At 33.4% G+C, this 22,148-nt stretch overlaps 1 long non-coding RNA gene across 1 annotated transcript; it reads right to left on the bottom strand.

Annotated features, from left to right (window-relative positions):
- Positions 1–13,218: 13,218 nt before the first annotated feature.
- LOC107982110 lies at positions 13,219–16,780 on the bottom strand. Its single transcript, XR_001729696.3, has 3 exons — positions 14,943–16,780; positions 13,919–14,836; positions 13,219–13,831 (listed from the first exon to the last, which is right to left on the bottom strand). It is a non-coding gene; the product is annotated as an uncharacterized LOC107982110 (long non-coding RNA).
- Between the last annotated feature and the right edge of the window lie 5,368 nt (positions 16,781–22,148).

Raw genomic sequence — 22,148 nt, 5'->3', positions numbered from 1 at the left:
GAAAACCTAGGTGATTACAGCGAAGAGCAGGGAGAGAGATTTCACCAAGATTTCAAGGAAATGGAGCGCAGGTACCAAGGAAGATGGGACGTAAATATGTTAGCAGATTACTGTTGATCGTTAAAAAGAGATCTACCATCAACATCGGAGAAGCGGAAGCGTAATCCACTTCGTAGATCATTTGACAATAAAATAGTTCGTTACCATAAAAAAGAGTAATGGGCTTAATATTTTTACGGGTATTTTATTGAATTGCATATACTTCTAATAAATTTAAAGCAAATGAAGGAGTAGCCAACTATGATATAGTCTTAAAGGATACGATTGTACTTGCATATATATTGTTCTTTGCTTTATGCTTTACATTACCTTTTGCATTGTTTCAGTTTATAACTATTTTTTCACTCTCTACGTCCATGACCTTGAACTAACCTTGAACTGATCATAAATATAACCTTATGGGACTATACTGACCCTGGATTCGGATTCAGCGAGCCCAAAAACCCCTAAATGTCATGGTTTGATTTTACTTTTTATGAATCTTTATGATTTGACCTTCAACTGACCCTGACCATGATCTGATAGGGTTGTAATAAGCCCGGATTCGGATTCAGCGCCCGAAAAAATCCCAAGATACCATGGTTTAGTCTTTTCTTAATGTATTTTGATAATTTGACCCCTATTTGACCTTGACTTAAGATCTGATGGGGTTAAAATGACCCTGGATTCGGATTCAGCGATCCCAAAAACATATAAGTACCGTGGTCAAGTTTTTGGGACTTACAATTTTTTTTATTGTGGGGCTGTGTTATTAAACACACTTTAAATGAGAAATAATATAAATGATGCAGACTTCAAAACGTTTCTGGTTCTCATACTAAATTATCTATGACTATGATTTACCGATCGTAACGCATAGATATTACGCATACATACCGCTTCTACAGGTCAGAGCAGAATAATTAGAGGAAAATTTAATAAAAGTTCATTGATAAATAACAGGGAAGTATTTATATAAACTCAACCTGTGCAGTCTTCCAAACTTTTAGTCTGCTTCTGGTAGTGCAATAAATTCAAGCTAATAACTATAAAAGTATATTCTACTCCCGTAGAAAATTAAGCATATTATGGCAATAAATTTATCGTCAACACATGTTAAAAAGAAGTATATCTAGAAATACTGGAAAATATCGCTATAATATGCTGAATTTTCTACCAGGGAAGATAATTTTAATAATCAAAATAATATGATTCACCGATGTTACCGCTTCTAGAGGTCAGAGCAGAATGAGCACTGAAACGAATTTTTCACGTTATGTATACATATTTTCGCGCATGTGCAGACGTCATTGATTAACAACAGGAAAGTATTTATATTAACTCAACCTGCGCAGTCCTTTAAACGTTTAGTCTGCTTCCGATACTGCAATAAATTCGAGTAAATAACTATAAAAGTACATTCCAGATAATTTTTATTATCAAAATAATATGATTGATCGATCTTACCGCTTCTGAAGGTCAGAGCAGAATGAGCACTGTAACCAATTTTTCACGCTATTTATACATATTTTAGCTCATGCGAGTAGATAGGCTATAGGCATACCAAAACACCCCCTCTCCTCTCAAACTGTTTTGGTACCCGATTGAGGAGTGGGATAGTTTCCCTCTCTCACGCATACTAAAACATTCTCTCTCCCCTCAGAGTGTTTTAATACCTGATGAAAGAGAGGGAATAGTTTTCCCCACTCTCCCTTGTGTTTTGGAATGTCTATAGCGTTCTCTTACGTGTTCTAGTACCCGAGATGAAAAGAGTGGGATATGTTTTCCTTTCTCATGTGTTTTAGTAACCAATGAGAGAAAGAGTGGCATGGTTTCCCACCACTTTCAATTCCCTTCCCTATACAAGTCTGAAGTTGTAGATTTTTCACCGCCTACAAAGAAAAGCTATTGGCTACTTTCTTTTTAGTGGAAGGGGCAGCCTTTTTTTCAGAGATACACACGATCTGATCAAGACTGATAATTGTTAAATACTCTTTATTTATTTGTTCAAACTTGTGTGCAATTTACATGAATAAATACATTATTAAATTTTCAAATTTTCCATTGATGTTCCAAGTACTTTATTTTTTCCAATACAATTTCTAAATTTTCATAACTCTCTTTCAGCTTAGTCGAGTGAGCTATGGGAATGGATGCAAACCTGTTTCCGTTATGAAGCAGAACAGCTTTCAGACTTCGTTTTGACGAATCAATAAAAAGTCTCCATTCCTCGTCTTTATACGTATTCGGTTTTATTGCATCGACTAAACCTTTAACATCTATACAATATACCAAGGAATTCTCTTCATCGTTCGTAAAAAAATTCCTAAATTCTTGTTCTCTATCTCGATAAAAAGAGGCCGTTGTTCCTTTTGCTAACAGATTTTTCGTTTTAAGAACTGACGCTAGATATTCTCCTCCATCTTTAGGTAATCCTAAATTTCGAATAAGATCACTTAACTCTTCTTGGTTAAAGGTTTCTGGAGCTTTTCTTGTACTAGCTGGCAAGTATTCTTCGTCAGATTCTTCTTCAACCTCAGAACCTTCTTCGTCACAGGACTCATCAACTTGCATTTCATCTACTTCGCCTGAGCGGTCCACATCCATGGGTTCGATACTAACAGTTTTATCCCTGACTTCTATTCTCACAGGTTTCACTACTGAAGAAACGTCTGCGTATACAATTTTAGATTTAGTAGCCGTGTTAAAACCTTTGGTATAAGTCATACAAAAATAGCAGTCATTTTGACACGTTGGAGAAGACCATATCATTGGTTTTGTAAATTTCAAGTTTCTTTCTGTTTTATCTCTTTACCAGCGTGTTACCATCGTATAACATCTACTGCAAACTTTTTGTGGCACCCAGTTTACATTTTGATTGGCTACTTCAATACCAAAGCATTCACTGTAAATCAACTTAAACATTTCAGATAACAAAACAAATTACAACTTTTATTACATCCATGTGAATACCAATTCTCTTTATCGTTTGTAAAAAAATTCCACAAGAGCGATACCTATTGCTTGTGCCTGTAACCAGGCACCTCCACGCGGTGACTAAAGAGAGACATTAAAACAAATAACAAAAAGAGAAAAAGAAACCCATTGCATACGTCATTTGAAGTATAAAGAGTTCGTTACAAGAGAAAAAAGGAGTAAAGAAAGACATCGAGAGTTACTAAGCTAGTGGAAGAAAAGCAAAATAAGAAAAAAATATAAACGAAAGCAACTTTTCTCTGTACACAAGGAAGATATTATGTGATTAAATAAGATTTTTTACCATTTTTCGGTATCTTTTTCCATTTTTGGAAAGTTTTGATATGACATTTTAATCGGTTTAAACTGTTTCTTCTCAGTTTGACCTTGAACTGACCTTGACCCTGACGTGATGGGGCCAAACTGATTCCGGATTTGGATTCAGCGACCAAATAAACATAAATATATGGCATTTTAATTTTTTTAACCGTTACTTCCCAATTTGACCTCGAACTGACCTTGAACCTGACGTGATCGGGTAAAACTGACCCCAGATTCAGATTCAGCGACCAAAAAAACATAAATGTATGGCATTTTTATTTCTTTTAACCATTTCTTCTCAGTTTGACCTTGAACTGACCTTGAACCTGACGTGATCGGGTAAAACTGACCCCGGATTCGGATTCAGCGACAGAAAAAACATAAATGTATGGCATTTTTATTTCTTTTAATCATTTCTTCTCAATTTGACCTCCAACTGACCTTGACCCTGACGAGATGGGGCCTAACTGACCTTATATTCGAATTCAGCGACCCGAAAAACATAAAGATAGATAGGTCTGATTTCTCGCGCAGACAACTTTTTTTATTTTGTGTGCAGGTGTAATCTTTGAGATGGTAAGTTACTGGATCTGTTTTTACAACTCGCGTTATTGTGAAAATGTCCGTTGACCAGTTTGGCGTGTAACCTTTTTCAAAATCATTTTTTATCCTGCTTATTCGTACTTTATCTCCTACTTTAAATTTTGGTTTTTTCACTGGCGACTTTTCATTTGGAAAACGTCTCTTGACATCTCGCTCATTTGCCTGTGTAACATTTTCAGGCTCGATTCCTGTTGTCCGATGTTTTCTCGAATTATATGCTTTGAGCAAGTTAGGTAGAATATCCAACCATTTATAGCTTCCTTGTTTGCTGAATTCTGTCCACATTGCATTTTTTAACGTTCTATTGAATCGTTCGCATATATTTGCATGAAGATTACTATGTGAAGAGTATAAGTGTATATTGTGCTTCTTCATAAGTTTTTGAAAAATTGAATTGTAAAATTCTTTTCCTTGGTCAGTTTGTAGATTCTTCGGTACTCGTCCTTCATTCAGTATTGACTTCATAGCTGTAGTAACATCATTACCACTCTTTGACTTGACTGGCACGGCCCATGCATACTTTGAAAATATATCTATGACAGTGAGTAAGTAATGAAAACCTTTGTTTTCTTTAGAATATGGTATCATTTCTACAAGATCAGCTTGCCAAGTCTCGTCTATTCCACGTATGTCATATTTTCTTCTCTTGTATCGCCGACGTGCTGGTTTGTGCAGCTCTTCAGCTACTCTATGACGTTCCATCTTCCTTTACAGTAGATGAAAATCCATCTGGAAATTCGTCTATACGAACTTTTAATTGTTTATTCACTTCTTCAATGATATAATCAACACCAGAGTAATTGGGAAGAGTTGTACTATAAAGATAACGCAATTTTGCATTCACTTCCAATTGATGTTTTTCAACTTGCTGCTTGTATTCTTCTATAACTCCACCAATTCCAGCAATTTTAGCAGCTATATAATTTATTTCAGTTTGTAGAATAACTTTCAGTGAATACAATGTGATTGCATCGTTTGGATGATTGGGCGGTCCTAGGTTGCAAAGTCGCTTGTTTTCTAGATCAAAATCACCGTCCTGTGTAAAATTGAAACCAATGCCTGGAGGGCCACGACTCACTTGCGAGCCCTCAAGTTTTGTTCCAAACACATCGAGACTCATGGTAGTACTGATGCAAAGAAGAAAGTTGCGTATCAATATATATGCCCAGCTTCACTAATTCCTCAATAATCGACTGGATTTCATTGTTGTGATTATTATTTCCAGCTGATCGTTCGGCAATCAATAGTCGAAGTCTCAAAGTAAGCTCGTTTGGATCATCCCAGTAGACGAGATCAATGGAAGAGTTTTTCTTAGCTATTTTATATTTAGGTATGAGTCCTCCTCCGCTGCTACTGTTCTTTTTACGTAGAGTGCTGCGGAACATTGGTACTAAAATATTCTTATATTTATTAATTCTCGACATTCGTATAGATTCATCTTTGCTGAATTTTTTCCGATGAGCATTTGTTGCTTCCAGAATCTTGCGATAATTTGCACGATCTGATGAGCTCAGAAGAAGATCATCCAGATATTTTTTAAATAGCAATTCCATCAGTCCACTCGTTTTAGGATAACTTTCATTTCTGACTTTGACATATTTATCATCAAATTCAATTTCTGAATCACCAATCATATACACTTCAACCTTTCGCACTCCGTATATATTATCAATCGTTCTACGGCTTTTATCTAGCAATGATAAAAAGTCTTCAGCTGATTCATTTTTTCCACTCGCGGATCTAAATGTAGAATTGGTTATTGTGTCATAAACATCATCATCATCATCATCATCATAATCATAAACAGTATAATCCAATAAACTTGATTTATTGTTCTTATTTTGATCGTTGAGTAAACTCGATCGATCGATTCTCATTCGTTTTTTCATTTTTTTTACTGCTGTTTTGATCCAAAATGTGAATAGTGGGCTTTCACTTTTCATCTCAACAAGTTTCTCAAGTGTCTCACTTTTCATCTCAACATCTTTCTCCTGTTTTAATAAAGTGTATTTTTTATTAATAGTCTCACGAGCTCGCAAGAGCTCTCTAAGAACATTCTTCTCTTTCTCGAAGTCTGACATGCTGACGTGGCGATGTCTACAACTGAACTGTAAGTTTGAAACTCATAATTCCTTTTTTATTGCAAAACAGTCAAATCCTTTTCTGTATCTACCCTCATTCATCCGCCTATCTTTGTCAATAACGATGAATCCATATCTATCATTCTTCCAACATTCAGAACAAAGATTCCGAAATTCGTTGAAAATTAAATCGGTATTCACATGATCTTCATAGATATGTTTAAGATTTACATCATCTTGTCGATAAATTACTAACAAATTGACATTATCTCTAATGAGATGTTTTCCTATATGAGCATAAGATTGACATAGATAGAAGCTATCTACACTCTTATGTCTCCCCATACAGAAGAATGCTCTGACGTTATCCTGCTTCTCACATGCCACATCATCAAAAATCTTTATTGAATTTGGAAGGGCTTCATCGGGAGATACTACAGATTCATGCTCACTGAACGGAAGATATGATACTCCTTCAATCGGATCCAAGATATTTTTGAGAAATTTATACTTTGACTGATTCAAGGATTTAGAGTATACATACAAATTCTCAAACCTAAGACCATTGGGGTGTGTAATTAAAGCCAATAAACTATTTGTTTTTCCACAGTTTGATGGACCACAGAATACTGCTCGTATACTATCTGGTTGTAATTCCCCATGATGCTTCTTTCTCTTCTCTTTTCCAAAATCAAAATTCGTGACAGGGAGTTTGACGTTCTGCTCGGTAAAATCCATGTTCACTCAACAGAGTCAAATATAACATTGAGCTCTCGAAATATAAACGCTCGTTTTATACCATGAAAGTCAGTTGTGAATCAACACTCGAAGAGAGATGATCCTACACAAATCTCAGAAACAGCCGAAAGGCTATGGATTGCTTGATAAAGTTATCAATAACTTACCTGTTGAAATGCATCTTCCTGGATATCAATACTGCGGTCCCGGAACTAAATTGAAAAAGCGAATGAAAAGAGGCGATCCTGGTATTAATCCGCTTGATCAGGCTTGTAAAAAACACGACATAGCTTACTCCGATAAAAACGGAGATCGTAAAGCTGCTGACAAGATGCTTGCTGCGGAAGCTATGCAATGTGTCAGAGCTAACGATGCTAGTCTTGGCGAAAAAGCTTTTGCTTTTGCTGTTAGCAATGCTATGAAATTAAAAGGAAAAACTGGAATGGGACTGAAATTTAATAAGTTAGTGACTGCGGCTAAAAAATCAATGTCAACAAGTAAAAGATCTCGCAAGGTTATTCAATCAGCCTTGAAGGGTGCACGTCAAGCTGTTAAAAGTGTAGGTGGAAAGAAAAAAGTTATCATTCCACGTGTTCTGCCGCTTCCGTCAAAAATTGGTGGAGTTCTTCCTTTTCTCATTCCATTGTTCGCAGGACTAAGTGCAACCGGTGCTCTAGCAGGAGGCGCTGCTGGAATAGCTAAAGCAGTTAATGATGCTAAAGCTGCACAGAAAAATCATGAAGAATGTAAGAGGCATAATAAGACCATGGAAGCTATTGCTTTAGGCAAAGGTCTTCATCTTAAGCTCTATAAAACTGGAATGGGATTATTTATGAAACCTCATATCGGTCGTGGTCATCAAGTCAGTAGAAAAAAAAACTTCGATTTAACATTGCCAAATCGTGCACTGACTGATTACGATCTAAAAAAATATGCTCATATGATGAAAATCTCAGATTTCAGAGGTGTTTTCATGAGAAATAATCTACCACCCGATGGTCCATGGCATAATGAAACAGCAGTGGTAAACTTGGACGACTTTCAAAATAGAGGCACTCACTGGGTTTGAAAACATGGTCCTGAAGTGATTTATTTTGATAGTTTTGGCGATCTTAAACCTCCTAAAGATCTCATGTTGTATTTTAACGTGAAAGAAGTGAAATACAATTATAAAAGATATCAAAATTTTGACTCATTTATATGTGGCCATCTTTGTCTCTTTTTCTTAGCTGGGAGACTATAAAAGAGGTGCTCACTGACGAATAGAATCATTATCTTCCGATCAGTCATGGAAGATAGCTTCACTCTAAGTCTCTCAGGAAACTCATCTGCCTTAGAAGCGCAATATTTTCCTTCGATTGAACTACCGAAGCATAAAAATTGTGTCTTGGGTTTAGTTGAACTTTTATCATTTAACTCTATTCCCAATGTTGACTATTCAAATAATAAACTGCATTTAAACGGATATATTATTATTAATATTCCTACTGGCAGTTATGATGCTATTATTCAATTTTTACAAGCAAATTTGAAATCTAAAGGAATCGAATTCTCGTTGAAAGCTAACAACAATACTCTTTGAAGTGAAATTCTCTGCAGTCATCCGATAGATCTCACACCTCACGATTCCATAGGCCGTCTCCTTGGCTTTGCTCCTCGCACTCTCGAAGAAAACATTCAACACAGCTCTGATTTACCAGTGAAAATATTGAGAATCAATGCACTCAGAGTTGAGTGCAAGATTACTGGAGGTGCTTATATCAATAATAAGAAAGTTCATACAATCCATGAGTTCTTTCTCAGAGTGCCTCCGGGATATAAAATCATAGAAGTTCCGTCACACGTCATATATCTACCGGTCAGTGTCAAGTGCATAGATCATCTACAAATTCAAATTGTTGATCAGGATGGAAATTTAGTGAATTTTCGAGGAGAGGAAATAACTATTAGACTTCACATCAAATCTGTATAATGGGCATCGTTTACAATTCTGGATCATATATAAATCAGTCATTATGGCAATCAGTCATCAGTCGACCGAAGAAACTCAAACCGTTAACACGCAAGAGCATTCAGTTTCTGAAAAGTTTAGGACCAAAAGTTCGTGGAAAAAATTCACGTGTATAATTCTTTGCTGTTTCCAGAAAAATGGATGAAATTCTAAGCATTCGATCAGGTGTCGTATTCGATGAGTCTATTGCTCATTACGAAGTACAGGCACATCAACCATACTCATCATTAAGCTTTGACAACAGTGATGAAATTCGTATTTCTATCCAACATCAAGATCTATGTCTCTTACCATCGCGCAGCTCTATCCATATATGTGGAAAGTTGCAAGTAAAAGGTGGATCAGCAGCACTTGCTAAAACTAAATTTATCAACAATGGCATTTGTCATCTGTTTGATGAAATTCGTTATGAGATTAATGCTGTGAAGATAGATAAAAGTAAAAATGTTGGTCTGAGCAGTGTTATGAAAGGATTGATTTCATTTAATTTGAATCAGAATTATATGCTGGAAAATGCAGGCTGGCTTGGTATTTAAGACAATATCAAATCGGTCGTAGATGACAAGGGAAATTTTGACGTTGCGATTCCACTGAGTATGATCTTGGGTTTTGCAGAAGACTATAAAAAGATTATAGTTAATATGAAGCATGAGCTCATTCTCACAAGATCGAGAAGCGACTTGAACGTAATAATCCAGGAAGGTACTGTAGCATCTGGTGTAACTACTTATGAAGATTACGAAGTAAAAGTATCAAAGATAGAGCGGTTGATGACATATGTTGTTGCATCTGATAAACAAAAAATCCAGCTATTGAATTTCATTGGTAAAGATAATCCTATCTCCATGTGTTTCCGTTCTTGGGAATTATTTGAATATCCTCTTCTCCCAAGTACTACTAAACACGTCTGGACGGTGAAAACATCAAATCAATTGGAAAAACCTCGTTTTGTGATTCTTGGACTGCAAACAAAGAGAAAATCATTCAGAACTGCAAACGCCAGTCGATTTGACCATTGTGAATTGAGTAATGTGAAACTTTTCTTGATTTCACAATATTATCCATACAACAATATGAACCTCGACATAGCTAAAAATCAGTTTGCCATTCTCTATGATATGTACGCTAATTTTCAAAAATCCTACTATGGAAGAGATCCGCAACCGCTGCTGACAAAGTCTTCGTTTCTCAACTTTGCACCACTCGTAGTTATTGACTGTTCACGACAAAACGAATCTCTCAAGAGCGGTCCTGTCGATGTACGTCTGGAGTTTGAGGCTAAAAAAGATTTTCCTGTTAACATTTCAGCCTACTGTCTAATCTTAAACAATCGCATCGTTCAGTACAATCCTATTAGTGGAGATGTCAAGAAGCTCGTCTAAGCTGCACCGGAAAATGGAGTATGCAGTAGACATGACTGGTTTCAAGCAAACCGAAGAAGATTATATTCTAAAGGAATTAGCAATCATACCTCTCAAGGAAAATAGTGCAGATCCTATTGTTCTAATATTCAAAAATCCCTTCTCATGGAAAAAACTCTCAGACAAAATGCAAAGGGAAAACAAATGGCTCAAACATAATTATCATGGCATCAGGTGGAAAACGGATGGACATGACTACTCTCAAATCGGAAACTTGCTTCGTGACGCTTTACATGATGCATCAAAAATTGTTGTCATGGGTGCATTAAAACAGAAATGGCTTCAACGATTCAAATTTCCTGTTCACAATATTGAACAGTATGGCTATCCGTCAAAACCATCTTTTAAGTGCGTCACAGTATGCACAAATCATAATCCAAGTTATAAGACGACCTGTGCATTGCACAACGTCAAACTCATGAAATTGTTCTATCAGCATTAACTGTAATGTAAAATAAAAAAAATTTTAAAAATAAGTAGAGAACGTTATAGGCATTCCAAAACATAATAGAGAGAGAGAGAGAGAGAGAGAGAGAGGGGGGGGGGGAAATTATTCCCACTCTCTCATCGGGTACTAAAACACTCTGAGAGGAGAGAGGGTGTTTTAGTATCTTGGAGAGAGAGAGAGGGGATCCCTCCTCTTCCATCGGGTACCAAAACACTCTGAGAGAAGAGGAGGTGTTTTAGTATGCCTATGTTTTGGTATACCTATAGCCTATCTACTCATGCGCGGATGTCATTGATAAACAACAGGATTTATGTTAACTCAACCTGCGCAGCCTTCTGAACATTTAGTCTGCTTCTAATACTACAATAGTTCGAGTTAAAAATAATTAAAGAAAATTCTAGAAAATTTTATTGATTAAAATGCTATAATTTAACTATCTTACTGCTTCGAAAGGTTAGAGCAGAATGAGCACAGAAACCAATTGTTTATGCTTTTTATACATATTTTCTCGCATGAGCAGACGTCATTGATAAAAAACAATAAAATATTGATACTAATATATTTCGAGTAAATTTAGTACATTCCAAACAATCTTAATGTTTAAAATATTTAAGATTTACTGATTTTTTATCGACCAAAATTAAGATGATTATTAATCTATTTCATATAGTTCGACTTACCTATTTTTAAGTATGAAAAAATGTCCTCGTAAAAGGTTGTGATGTCCGATATTCTTGCAATTAATATAAAAAGTAATAATTGAAAATTGTTTTCTATTCTTCCAACGTTAGCTAACTTTATTATGTTGTTACCCGGCTTTCACGGTGAGGGCGTATTGGTAAGGTATGTTTTTCGAAAGTCATATGTATTTTATTCATTTTCAGCGCATCCTTTTATTAAAATGCAGCAGCTGTTTTATGTAATTTCGTATTATGGTATTCAGCGTATACATTTATCTTGAAATGCTACAGATGTTCCACAATATTTACTTTTAAGTGTTCAAGCGCATTCATTTATTTAAATGCTGCAGCCGTTGTATGAAATTTTCTATTATGATTTTCAGCACATGCATTTATCTTAAAGTACTGCAGCAGTTTCATAAAATTTCCTTTTAAGTATTTCAGCTTATCCATTTATTAAAATGCTGCAACCGTTCTATGAAAATTTCTATTATGGTTTTTGCAAATAAAAACAATTTGCAGACTATATATACAGCAATGTTAAAAAATGCAAAGTATACTTGAACACAATTCCTTAAATCTATATATATATATATATATATATATATATATATAGTTAATTTCAAACATATACATGAAATGTAAATATAAAATATTAAAAAATAAATGCTTGATTACTATTTAATGTTCTAAATTAAAATAAATCGAGTGTATATTGAAACATGTTCGGTGTTTTTTTTGCTAAATATATTATAAAAATGGATATGTTTAAAAAAACGCAAAATATTCTGAAATAAATTAAATTTTCTCTTAATTCCAAACTTAAATCTAAATTTTATAATATAGAATGATTTATACTCAAATACTTCAACTCACAAAAGAAGTAAGTCATACTAAAAAATCACGAGTACAAACCCGGATCTCAACTCTCTTTTAATTGTACAAAAATAATAATTTACTGTATATTAGTCGGCTCTGGTGGTATAAAATTTTAAGCGAACATCTATATTAAAATAATGCAAAAAAACATTTTTGAGAATTATTAGATGATATATTTGTCCCCTTGATAAGTTTCAAAATATAATTTTACAATATTTTAACAGGGTCAGATTATCTGTAATTATAAATTCCAAAACTAAAAAATGTATTTTTGAAATATACATATTTAAAATGTGTGTGTGTATATATATATATATATATATATATATATATATATATATATATATATATTAAATAATAAAATATAACGCATAAAATTTTGCGTTAGATTACATTGCTGAACGTTGGCCAACGATCGAGACCTACGCTGAGCATGGTAAATATACCGGTCAGGCGGTAAAATGACAATATTTCGGTATGAAAAAAAGTTTGTGAAGTAATTTTAAAGAATAAGTAAAAGGGGGGATACAATTAAACAGGCATTATTTTGTCAAATTACATACTCTCTTTTACATAAAATAAAAACATTCTTTATCTTCATTATTATGAATTACTATCACGATCGTACGTAACTTATTCCTGGGCACTTAGTAATCATATTAACTTTTTTGCAGACACTTAGTCTTATATATGTAACGTACAAAAAATGCATACTCGACGTATGTGATACAATGCTTAAAATATTGAAGCACTCATTAAGTGGTACTTATTATAAGTTACTACTGCAATCTACTTCTTAATGACTATATCAAATACTTTTGTCATGCAAATAAGCTACTTGATTGTTGAAACAATTTAAGAAATCTGTGAAGAATTATTTATATTTCTAATGCTCTAATTTTATAAAAGTTTGAACTTTTATAATGACTTGGCTCATATTTATTATTTTGCAGACACTTAGTAATAATCTTATATATATATATATATATATATATATATATATATATATATATTACCTTATACATGTATTAAGTACAAAAATACAGAGGAACATAAACGATACTTCAAGTATTGAAGCTATTATTAAAAATAGTTGGTATATCGCAATCATACTCTCTAAATCTGACAGTTCGAAACAGTTGCAAAAACAGTGTATCTGATTTAGAAAATTTGCAGTATTTTAGATTTAGAGAGTATTTATTTATGACTGTTTGTCAAATACTGTTCGCAAGCAAATAAGCTACTTTACTGTTCAAATAATTAGAGTCTCTAAACGATTTCTTGTATTTCTATTGCTGTAGTTTTTTTTTATAAAAGTTTCAACTTTTTTTATAACTCGTGCATTACTTCTATTAGCTTCTATGGGATAAATTTCCATAAAACATCTCTGAATAAATTCCATAAAATGTGCAAATGCATTTTGATACGTGTGATTAAAATTGAAAAATGCCACAACTAAATATTTAAGAGCATGAATTGAGCAGACATTGAGTCTTTGGAAAAGCTATACCATCGACCACAACGCAATAAGTTTTGGCATGATCAGTATCGGTGTCATCATCTTTTGGTAAGACGCCAAAAACAATAATGTGAGAATGATTTTTTGTTGCAACATTCTCAATGGGAAAGTCTGTCTGAAAAAAAAAATAATAATTGCTTAATCTAAAAAAGTACTTATTCATAGTATGCTGACTTAATGCATGCATTAATCTCATACGTACCTCTACAACAGTAAAAAGATTAGCATAGTCTTCACCAAAATAGTTAAAAATTATATTTATGACGCTTCAATTTCTGAAATGATCAGTTACGACTGCATCAGTTGCTATATGACCATGTATTAAAATTTTTTCAGTATATTCATCAAAACGGTCGTTAAATTTATCTGTTTGTTTTCCATTAAGCAACTGAAAATGAATATCTGCATATTCGTACGAAAATAAACATGGCCACTGCTCTTTAATAGTTCCTGCAGTTGGATGTTCTTTATTATTCAAGTGCAGCCTTTGTAATGCGAAACAAGCATCGAAATTGTTGACACATTCGGAAAATTGGTTTTCGTCTAGAAGCTCAACAGGATAAAAATTTATAAACTGCACTCTCAACACCTCAGTTGTGCTTTCATTGTGCCCTTCTTGAAAATTTGGTTACCATTGAACAACCACCAGATTGAACTGTAATAACCAACCAGATTGAACTGCTTTGTATTTTCTGGAATCTTTTAAAGGAAGCTTTAAGGTGCGTTGCAGACTATTTGTCATGTGCGGATGATTCAGGTATCTATTTCTTTGAATTAATTTACTTTCAAGAGTAGCGAATCCTGTGCCTTTTTGAGTTCCACCAGACAATTCATCCTCGAAGACATTAGCACATTTTTCTTGCTAGCGATCGAAATGCAGCTGCTGGAGCATGATCTGTGGTTTCATGTACGTGATCCACAACGTAATGAACAGCTCGTGTGGTTAAGGAATCTTGCACTTTTTTCTTGAGACCAACCCAATTATTTGAGAAACAAAACAGCGAATTAGAATCGAATCTACTCCATGGAACTTCAACGGTTTCCCAATCTGTATTGTGTGATATTTTTTGTCGCTTCTTGTCTGGAGCATCATTTTTACTACTTTCGACACTTTTCTCATCTAAAAAAAATGAAATGTATAATTAAAAACCACTATTTTCATAGTTACAGTAATCTACATTTTTACTTTTAAAGTTTGTGCTTGAAATAGTTGATGAAAAACATACCTGATGAAGTACATTCGTTTCTGGAACACTGTTGCAATATTAAGAGATTCGTTTTCTTGGGAAGAAGATTTCCATTCACTCGATGTACGTTTGCTTGGAAACCAACTTTCGTTTTCCTGTAGAAGCATAAATAGCTTGTCCTTCCATTCTATTACTAGAAAATTGTCATCAATATCAATTCCGTCTTCTTCTAATACTAAAGAATAGCCAGGTATCTGGAATTTTTTACTGGCTGCGGAAATGACATCGCTGACTAATGTATCCGACTTCTTCTTTACAAGGACAGCAGATCGGCGTACCCGATCGCGGATACAAACTTTTATTGGCAGCATCTGATATGAGAAACAATAATTAATTATAAATAAATTAAGTAGACAACTTTTATGTAATAATATTTATTTTGTTAAAGTGATTCTTTTTTTCTTTTGAACCATTGATAGAATTCGAAGCATTAATGAAAAATAAATAAAGAAGCTGTGTGTAAATTAATAAAAAAGTATATGTTTCTACATACATTATTATATGTATGATATGATTACATATACCTGAGAAACATGCATGAAACGATGAAGAATTATAGTTTTGCGCATTTTGTAACAAAACAATAGTTTAACTTAAAATTGCAATCACATATTGCTTAATAGACAATCTATACTCACTATTTTTTAAGCCATCGGATCAAATGGCAAATATTTTATTAAGTAAATAGGATAGGATCTCAAATTATATGTTGGTAAAGGATCAAGTGATAAAAGGTAGGAGTATGGAAAAATACTAAGCCATCGGGATCTATTTTCTGAACCTTTGTATTCTACTTTCTCATAAACTCCTAACTCTTCGAAGGAAATAATCTCATCAGTTCTCCCAACACAATTGAATTTGTATTTGAATTTATCATTAATTAATATATATTTTATGTTACAGATTACAAAGTTCCCAAACGTATTTTTACCTATGCATATACAGATATTTTCGGAATATTGTACATTACAAAAAGTAACAGTCTTTGCGATGTATAACATTGTCTTTGAATTGTTTGAAATATAATCATTTATTAATGAAGAAATTTCAGTTTTATTTGGCAAGCTAGTAATATATGTGTTCATGCTTTTCGGTTAAAGTCATATGCAATTTTTCAAAATTCCTCAAGCTTTCTACAATACTGCGAAAATAGCTATGCTTTGATTCGAATCTAAGCGTCCAAACGTGTTTTAATGTCCCGAATTCGTAAAACGATTTTTGATAGTGCATAAGGAATTCGTGCTTTAGTCTTAGCGGTTCTGTAAAACACGTGGTTCTTGAATGTATATAATAAGATACAATATTCGATAAAATTGCTACCTGATTGAAACTTAATGCTGGTGAACTAATTATACAACACATTCCTCTTAACAGAAGTAAAAGCTTCTAAACATCATCATATGGATCCTTAACTTTATCAAAGATAATTTTTCAAACTACTGCCACAACCCGGATATACACATGTTATCTTATTTATTATAGAAATTATGTGACTTTTTTGGTGATCATTGTATAATATGACTGGCGAATACTATATTCTCTCGAATACTATATACTCGGGGTGTAGGTGAGTTTTAAATCAAGATAACGTTTGAAATGGACACGACTCTTCTTGGTCTTGTGCGCGTATAAGATTTTAGTTTTTTTGAGAAGAGCAATGAACATTTACTGATCTGCGTCTGGATTCTGACAGCAGATCACAAATAGAAATTTGATTCTATATAATAGTATACACTATATTGAAATTTTATATTCAGTAAATTTTGTAAAAACCCTTGAAAACTCGTAAAAAGAAAAAAATTAGATCTATTTTACGGTAGAAATGTTCTTTGAACTTAAATCATCGAAGTTACAAAAAAAAAAAAAAAAAAATCAAATGTAACAAATTTCAATTAGTTTTTAGCAGTTAAAGAACTTAAAAAATGTCTGTCCGGCCAGATTTTTTTTGCATTTATTCCACAAAACTTGATGTATTTTATAAACCAAAAACCATCGATTAGTAAAGACAGGTACATATGATAAAAATATACATTTCTACCAAAAAACAGTTTTAAGATTTGGTCCAGGTAGATTAGAAGCTGTGAAAACAATAAAAAAAAAATTATATTTGGTCTATTTTGTAAAAACACACTAAAACTCGTAAAAACAAACAAATTAAATCTATTTTACGGTAGAAATGTTTTTTGAACGTAAATCATTTAAATTACCGAAAAAAAGTCAAATGTATCAAATTTCAATTAGTTTTGAGCAATAAGAGAACTTAAAAAATGTCCATCCGTCCGGATTTTTTTTTTTTATTTATTCCACAAAACTTGATGTATTTTATAAATACAAAACTATTACCATTACTACCTACTATGGTATAGACAGGTACATATGATAAAAATATACATTCCTACTAAAAAACATTTTCAAGATTTGGTCTAGGTAGATTGGAAGCTGTAAAAAGAATTTAAAAAAAAATAGACGCAATGATTTAATTCTTTTTTTTATATTTTGTAATAAGTTCAGCACCGCGGCTAACTCGTAGCGGTGAGTACCGCTGCGTCGCGACGAAACAGGGTAGACTCGCGCGAATTCGGGAATAAGAGCGAGAGAAATAGAGAGAGCGAGCGCGCGGGCTAATCCTCCAGGTGCGCGCTCAGATAGCTCTCGGCCTTCGGAAAGAAAACACAGGACTTTGCTCGTGATCTCGTGTGCTGTGCTGTGTCCAGCGAATCGATATCTTTGTGTGTGAGTAAGACGCGGAGTCCGGGTTTCCTGATCTCCCTGCTCGGCGGTCCAGCAACGTCTAGCCCTGTAGTCTGTCCGGGATCAGGAGCTTCGGCGACGAGATCGTGAATGTTTGTGTAACGCGCAGTGACTGTGATTGTGTGCATGAGAGTGTATATCACCCGCGCGACCTTCACGGCGATATACGCGCGCGAGCGCGATTATTCCAGCAAAGTTGTTGGCGACTCGCGTATTATTATTGTTATTCTACATTTGTAAACTCCTTACTTATTATTATTTTACGTGCTTTTTCGTCATTTCTAAACCTCGCTCGTTTACTTCCGATTCCTGTTCCTGCGAATACCGCCGCCTCCGTGGGCGTTATTTATTAGTATCTAACGCAGTTGAGCAGCCGAGCACGCGCCAGGCAGCGCGTAGACCCACCAAAACAAAAGCAGCTGAGACAGCTGCATGCAACGGAGGTGTTTCGCGGGCGTAGAGGAGTCCTCCGCCGCATCGAGGGAACGCGATCCAGTCGTTTAACGCGTTATTCGTTGATCGAATTTACACCCCGTTACAATTTTTGACATATATTATGACACACACACACATATGTATACACATATATACACACATATATATACACATATATACACACATATATATACACATATATACACACATATATATACACATATATACACACATGTATATACACATATATACACACATATATATACACATATATACACACATATATATACACATATATACACACATATATATATACATGGATGAATAACGATTATTTTAAAATTGGTCCACATGAAAGGGATGCTGCGATTAAATATTTATGCAGATATGCTATTTTTTTTAAAGCCATCTATTTGTGAATATGAGATGACGAATGCTTTATGTATTCATACATATCATAAGATGTAATAAGTAAATTTGGTCCAGATAAAAGGGATGCTGCGATTAAATATTTATGCAGATATAATTGTTTTTTTTAAGTTTTGTGTTCGTGACATATAATGACTCTAGTGAAAATAAAAAATGTAATAAAGTGTAATAAAATATAAGAAAATGTAACAAATCGTACCATTTTGTACGTTTTTGTTGGATTTCGGACCTTTTTTACGTTTTATTACAGTTTGCTACATTTTATTACATTTTGTTACGTTTTAATACAATTTATTACAAATCCATTGATCCATTGGGGTCTCTTCTTTGAAATGACAAATATAACAATACGTAAAAAAGTATAACAAAATGTAAAAAATTGTCTGTAAGCGTAATATTATACATATAAGAATATGGTGACTTTTTTATTTTCTTACTTCTGCTTACATCCTTTTACTTTTTCTTACAATTTCTTATGCATTGTTACATTTTATTATAAAATTGATAATTAAAATAATTTATTGACTATATTAGGCGGTAAAATAACATATGTAATAAAATGTAAAAAAAAAGTTAACAAATCTGAAAATGTAAGAAAGTGTACAAAATTGTATGAGAAAAAAGGTCCGAAATCCAACAAAAAGGTACAGTTTCTTACATTTTCTTTCATTTTTTTACAATTTGCTACGTTGTATGACAATTTATTACAATACATTGATCCAGGATTTCATTGGGGTCTCTTCTTTGAAATGACAAATGTAACAATGCGTAAAAAAGTATAACAAAATGTAAAAAATTGTCTGTAAGCGTAATATTATATAAGAATATGGTGACTTTTTTATTTTCTTATTTCTGCTTATATCCTTTTACTTTTTCTTACAATTTTAATATGCATTGTGTTATTATAAAATTAATAATTAAAATAATATATTGACTATATTAGTCGGTAAAATAACTGTTGAGAATAAGCGAGCAGAATTCGAGCGACTGCAGAGAGCACGATGGGACTGTTCTTACCTCTCTCCCCGTCGAACTACGGCCAGCGTCGACGTCGCGGCCGTGGCGGCGGCGCTCACTTCTCTGTGTGCTCTCATGCGAGAAAGACGCGTTCGCGATACGATTGCATCTACATAGTTCCTTTGTTTGTTAGTTCGATTTATAGTTCATTACTTCTGTTAAGTAAGCTCGAGGGTAAGCTCCAATTAATAAAGTGCTTTATATGAAAATAGGTGTTATTTATTTTCCCAAGTCATGCCAGGCCTAGTATAGGTTAAACAATAACATATGTAATAAAATGTAATGAAATGTAATAAAATGTAAAAAAAGTTAACAAATCTGAAAATCTAAGAAAGTGTACAAAATTGTATGAGAAAAAAGGTCCGAAATCCAACAAAAAGGTACAGTTTCTTACATTTTCTTTCATTTTTTACGTTTTATTACAATTTATTAGAATTTATTACATTTTTTTTCCACTAGGGGACGATTACTGTAAGTATTCATTCATATCATAAGATAAAATCCGCAGTTTTGGTCGAGATCAAAGGGATGCTGCAAATAGTTATTTGTGCAGGTATAATTTTTTGTTTAATCCTATGTGTTTGTGAATATGAAATGACGCACATGCATATCACAAGATGAAATCTGCAATTTTGGTCGAGATAAATGGAGACGTAAATGGATATTTGAAGACGGTGTCTAAGTGTACGGGGTGGCCAATGACAAGGTCTAGGTGGTGTGCTCTGTAATTTTTTATGTTTAGGTAAATGAACCATACGGGAACGGCGTCTAGGTGTACAGGGTGGCCAATGACAAAGTCTAGGTGGTGCGCTCCGTGGTTTTCTATTTCTAGGTACATACATCATACGTGGACGGCATCTTGGTGTACAGGGTGGCCGATGACGAGGTCTAGGTAGTTCGCACTTGGTTTTGGTGTCTAGGTGTAGAAATCATTCGAGGATAGTGTATCAGAACAATCAGTGATTTCATGTTAGTTTTAAAAATGTTACAATAAAACCATGGTCAAAAGGTGCTAAAGATGCTTATATTTTATTTTTAGGAGAAATATGAAATACCTATAAAAATTTACTAAAAAGGACTAAAATCTCAAAAAATTAACTTTTAAAAAAGTAAAAGGTTAGGCAAGTTTGATATATTCCGCAACGAAATAACAGATAAAAAATAACTGAGATCAATCAACCAAATTTCTCTTAGTCTGGCCTACATAAGTAGCATTACAATCATTGCACGAAATCTCATACACAACATTGGTCTCACACCATTTATCCAGCTTATCCTTTCCTAACTTAATAACATCACTTAATTTGTTCGACATACGAGGTACAATTGTAAAGCCATATTTTTTAAAGGAAGACTTACATATAAAAAATAGTTTTTCATGAAACGGAATCGACATGACATTTCTAACAGTAGGTACCTCATTTCTAATACTTGAATTGCCAAAAGTGTGATCTCACACGATAACGAATACAACTATCAATAAATTTATCCGGATAACTATTTTCACTAAGGATTTTTTTAACCATAACTAAATTTTCTTCATGGAATTGTTTATGAGAGAGAAGAAGAGCTCTATCTACTAGATTGTAAATAATTTTCCGTTTTAATTGGATTGTATGATTTGAATTAAAATTTAAAACTCTATTAGTGTTTGTAGGTTTTTGATACCAATTTGTAATAATACTATTGTTTTTTATTGTTAATGTGATATCTAAAAAAGGAATCATGTTATTATTTTGTAACTCATGTGTAAATTGTAAGTATCTATTATAACTATTAAATTTGTTTAAGATTAGATCTCACTCATTCTCTCTCACGCATAAAAGTGTATCGTCAACATATCTATAATAAAACAAAGGTATGCAGTCATGATTATTTTTTAGTTCCATGAGTACAGTAGTTTCTAAATCCTCCATAACTAAATCTGCAAACAACGGTGAGATAGGGGAGCCCATGGGTGTACCAAAGATCTGTTTATAAATTATATTGTCAAACAAAAAATATGTGTTATCAAACAGGAATTTCACCATATCAATTATGCACTCAAACGGAATTTTTGAATGACTGAATTTTTTGAACGCGTTTATCTAAACTGCATAAAACTAACTCTAAAGGTATATTTGTAAATTAGGAAATCACATCGAGGGAAACTAGGATATATCCTTGAGAAATAATTATATTAGTTAATTTTTTTATTAGATCAAAGCTATTGTCAATGTGTGAAGCCGGATTTTTTAAAAAACCTCTAAGAGTTTTATCAATGATGTTAGCTAGGAAGTGTGTAGGACTATTGACTGTTGAAATAATAGGTCTGAGAGGAATATCTTTTTTGTGAATCTTTGGCAGCCCATATGCTCTGGGTAGAACAGTATTTGTTTGTGTTAGTTTAAATTTATCATATTTTAAATCTAAGCTGTCTTTATCGTTTAAATCAGACAAAATATTATATACGTTTTTTTGCAGAGATACAAGAGGATTCCTTTTTACAATTTTGTACGTTTTTGTATCACTCAGCAAGTTGAACATTTTTTCTTTATAATCTTCGTAATCCAG

Source organism: Nasonia vitripennis (genome assembly GCF_009193385.2).
Source record: "Nasonia vitripennis strain AsymCx chromosome 5 unlocalized genomic scaffold, Nvit_psr_1.1 chr5_random0002, whole genome shotgun sequence".
Lineage (NCBI taxonomy): Eukaryota > Metazoa > Arthropoda > Insecta > Hymenoptera > Pteromalidae > Nasonia > Nasonia vitripennis.
Note: the sequence above shows the minus strand (reverse complement) of the source record. Positions and strands in the feature narration are given on the sequence as shown.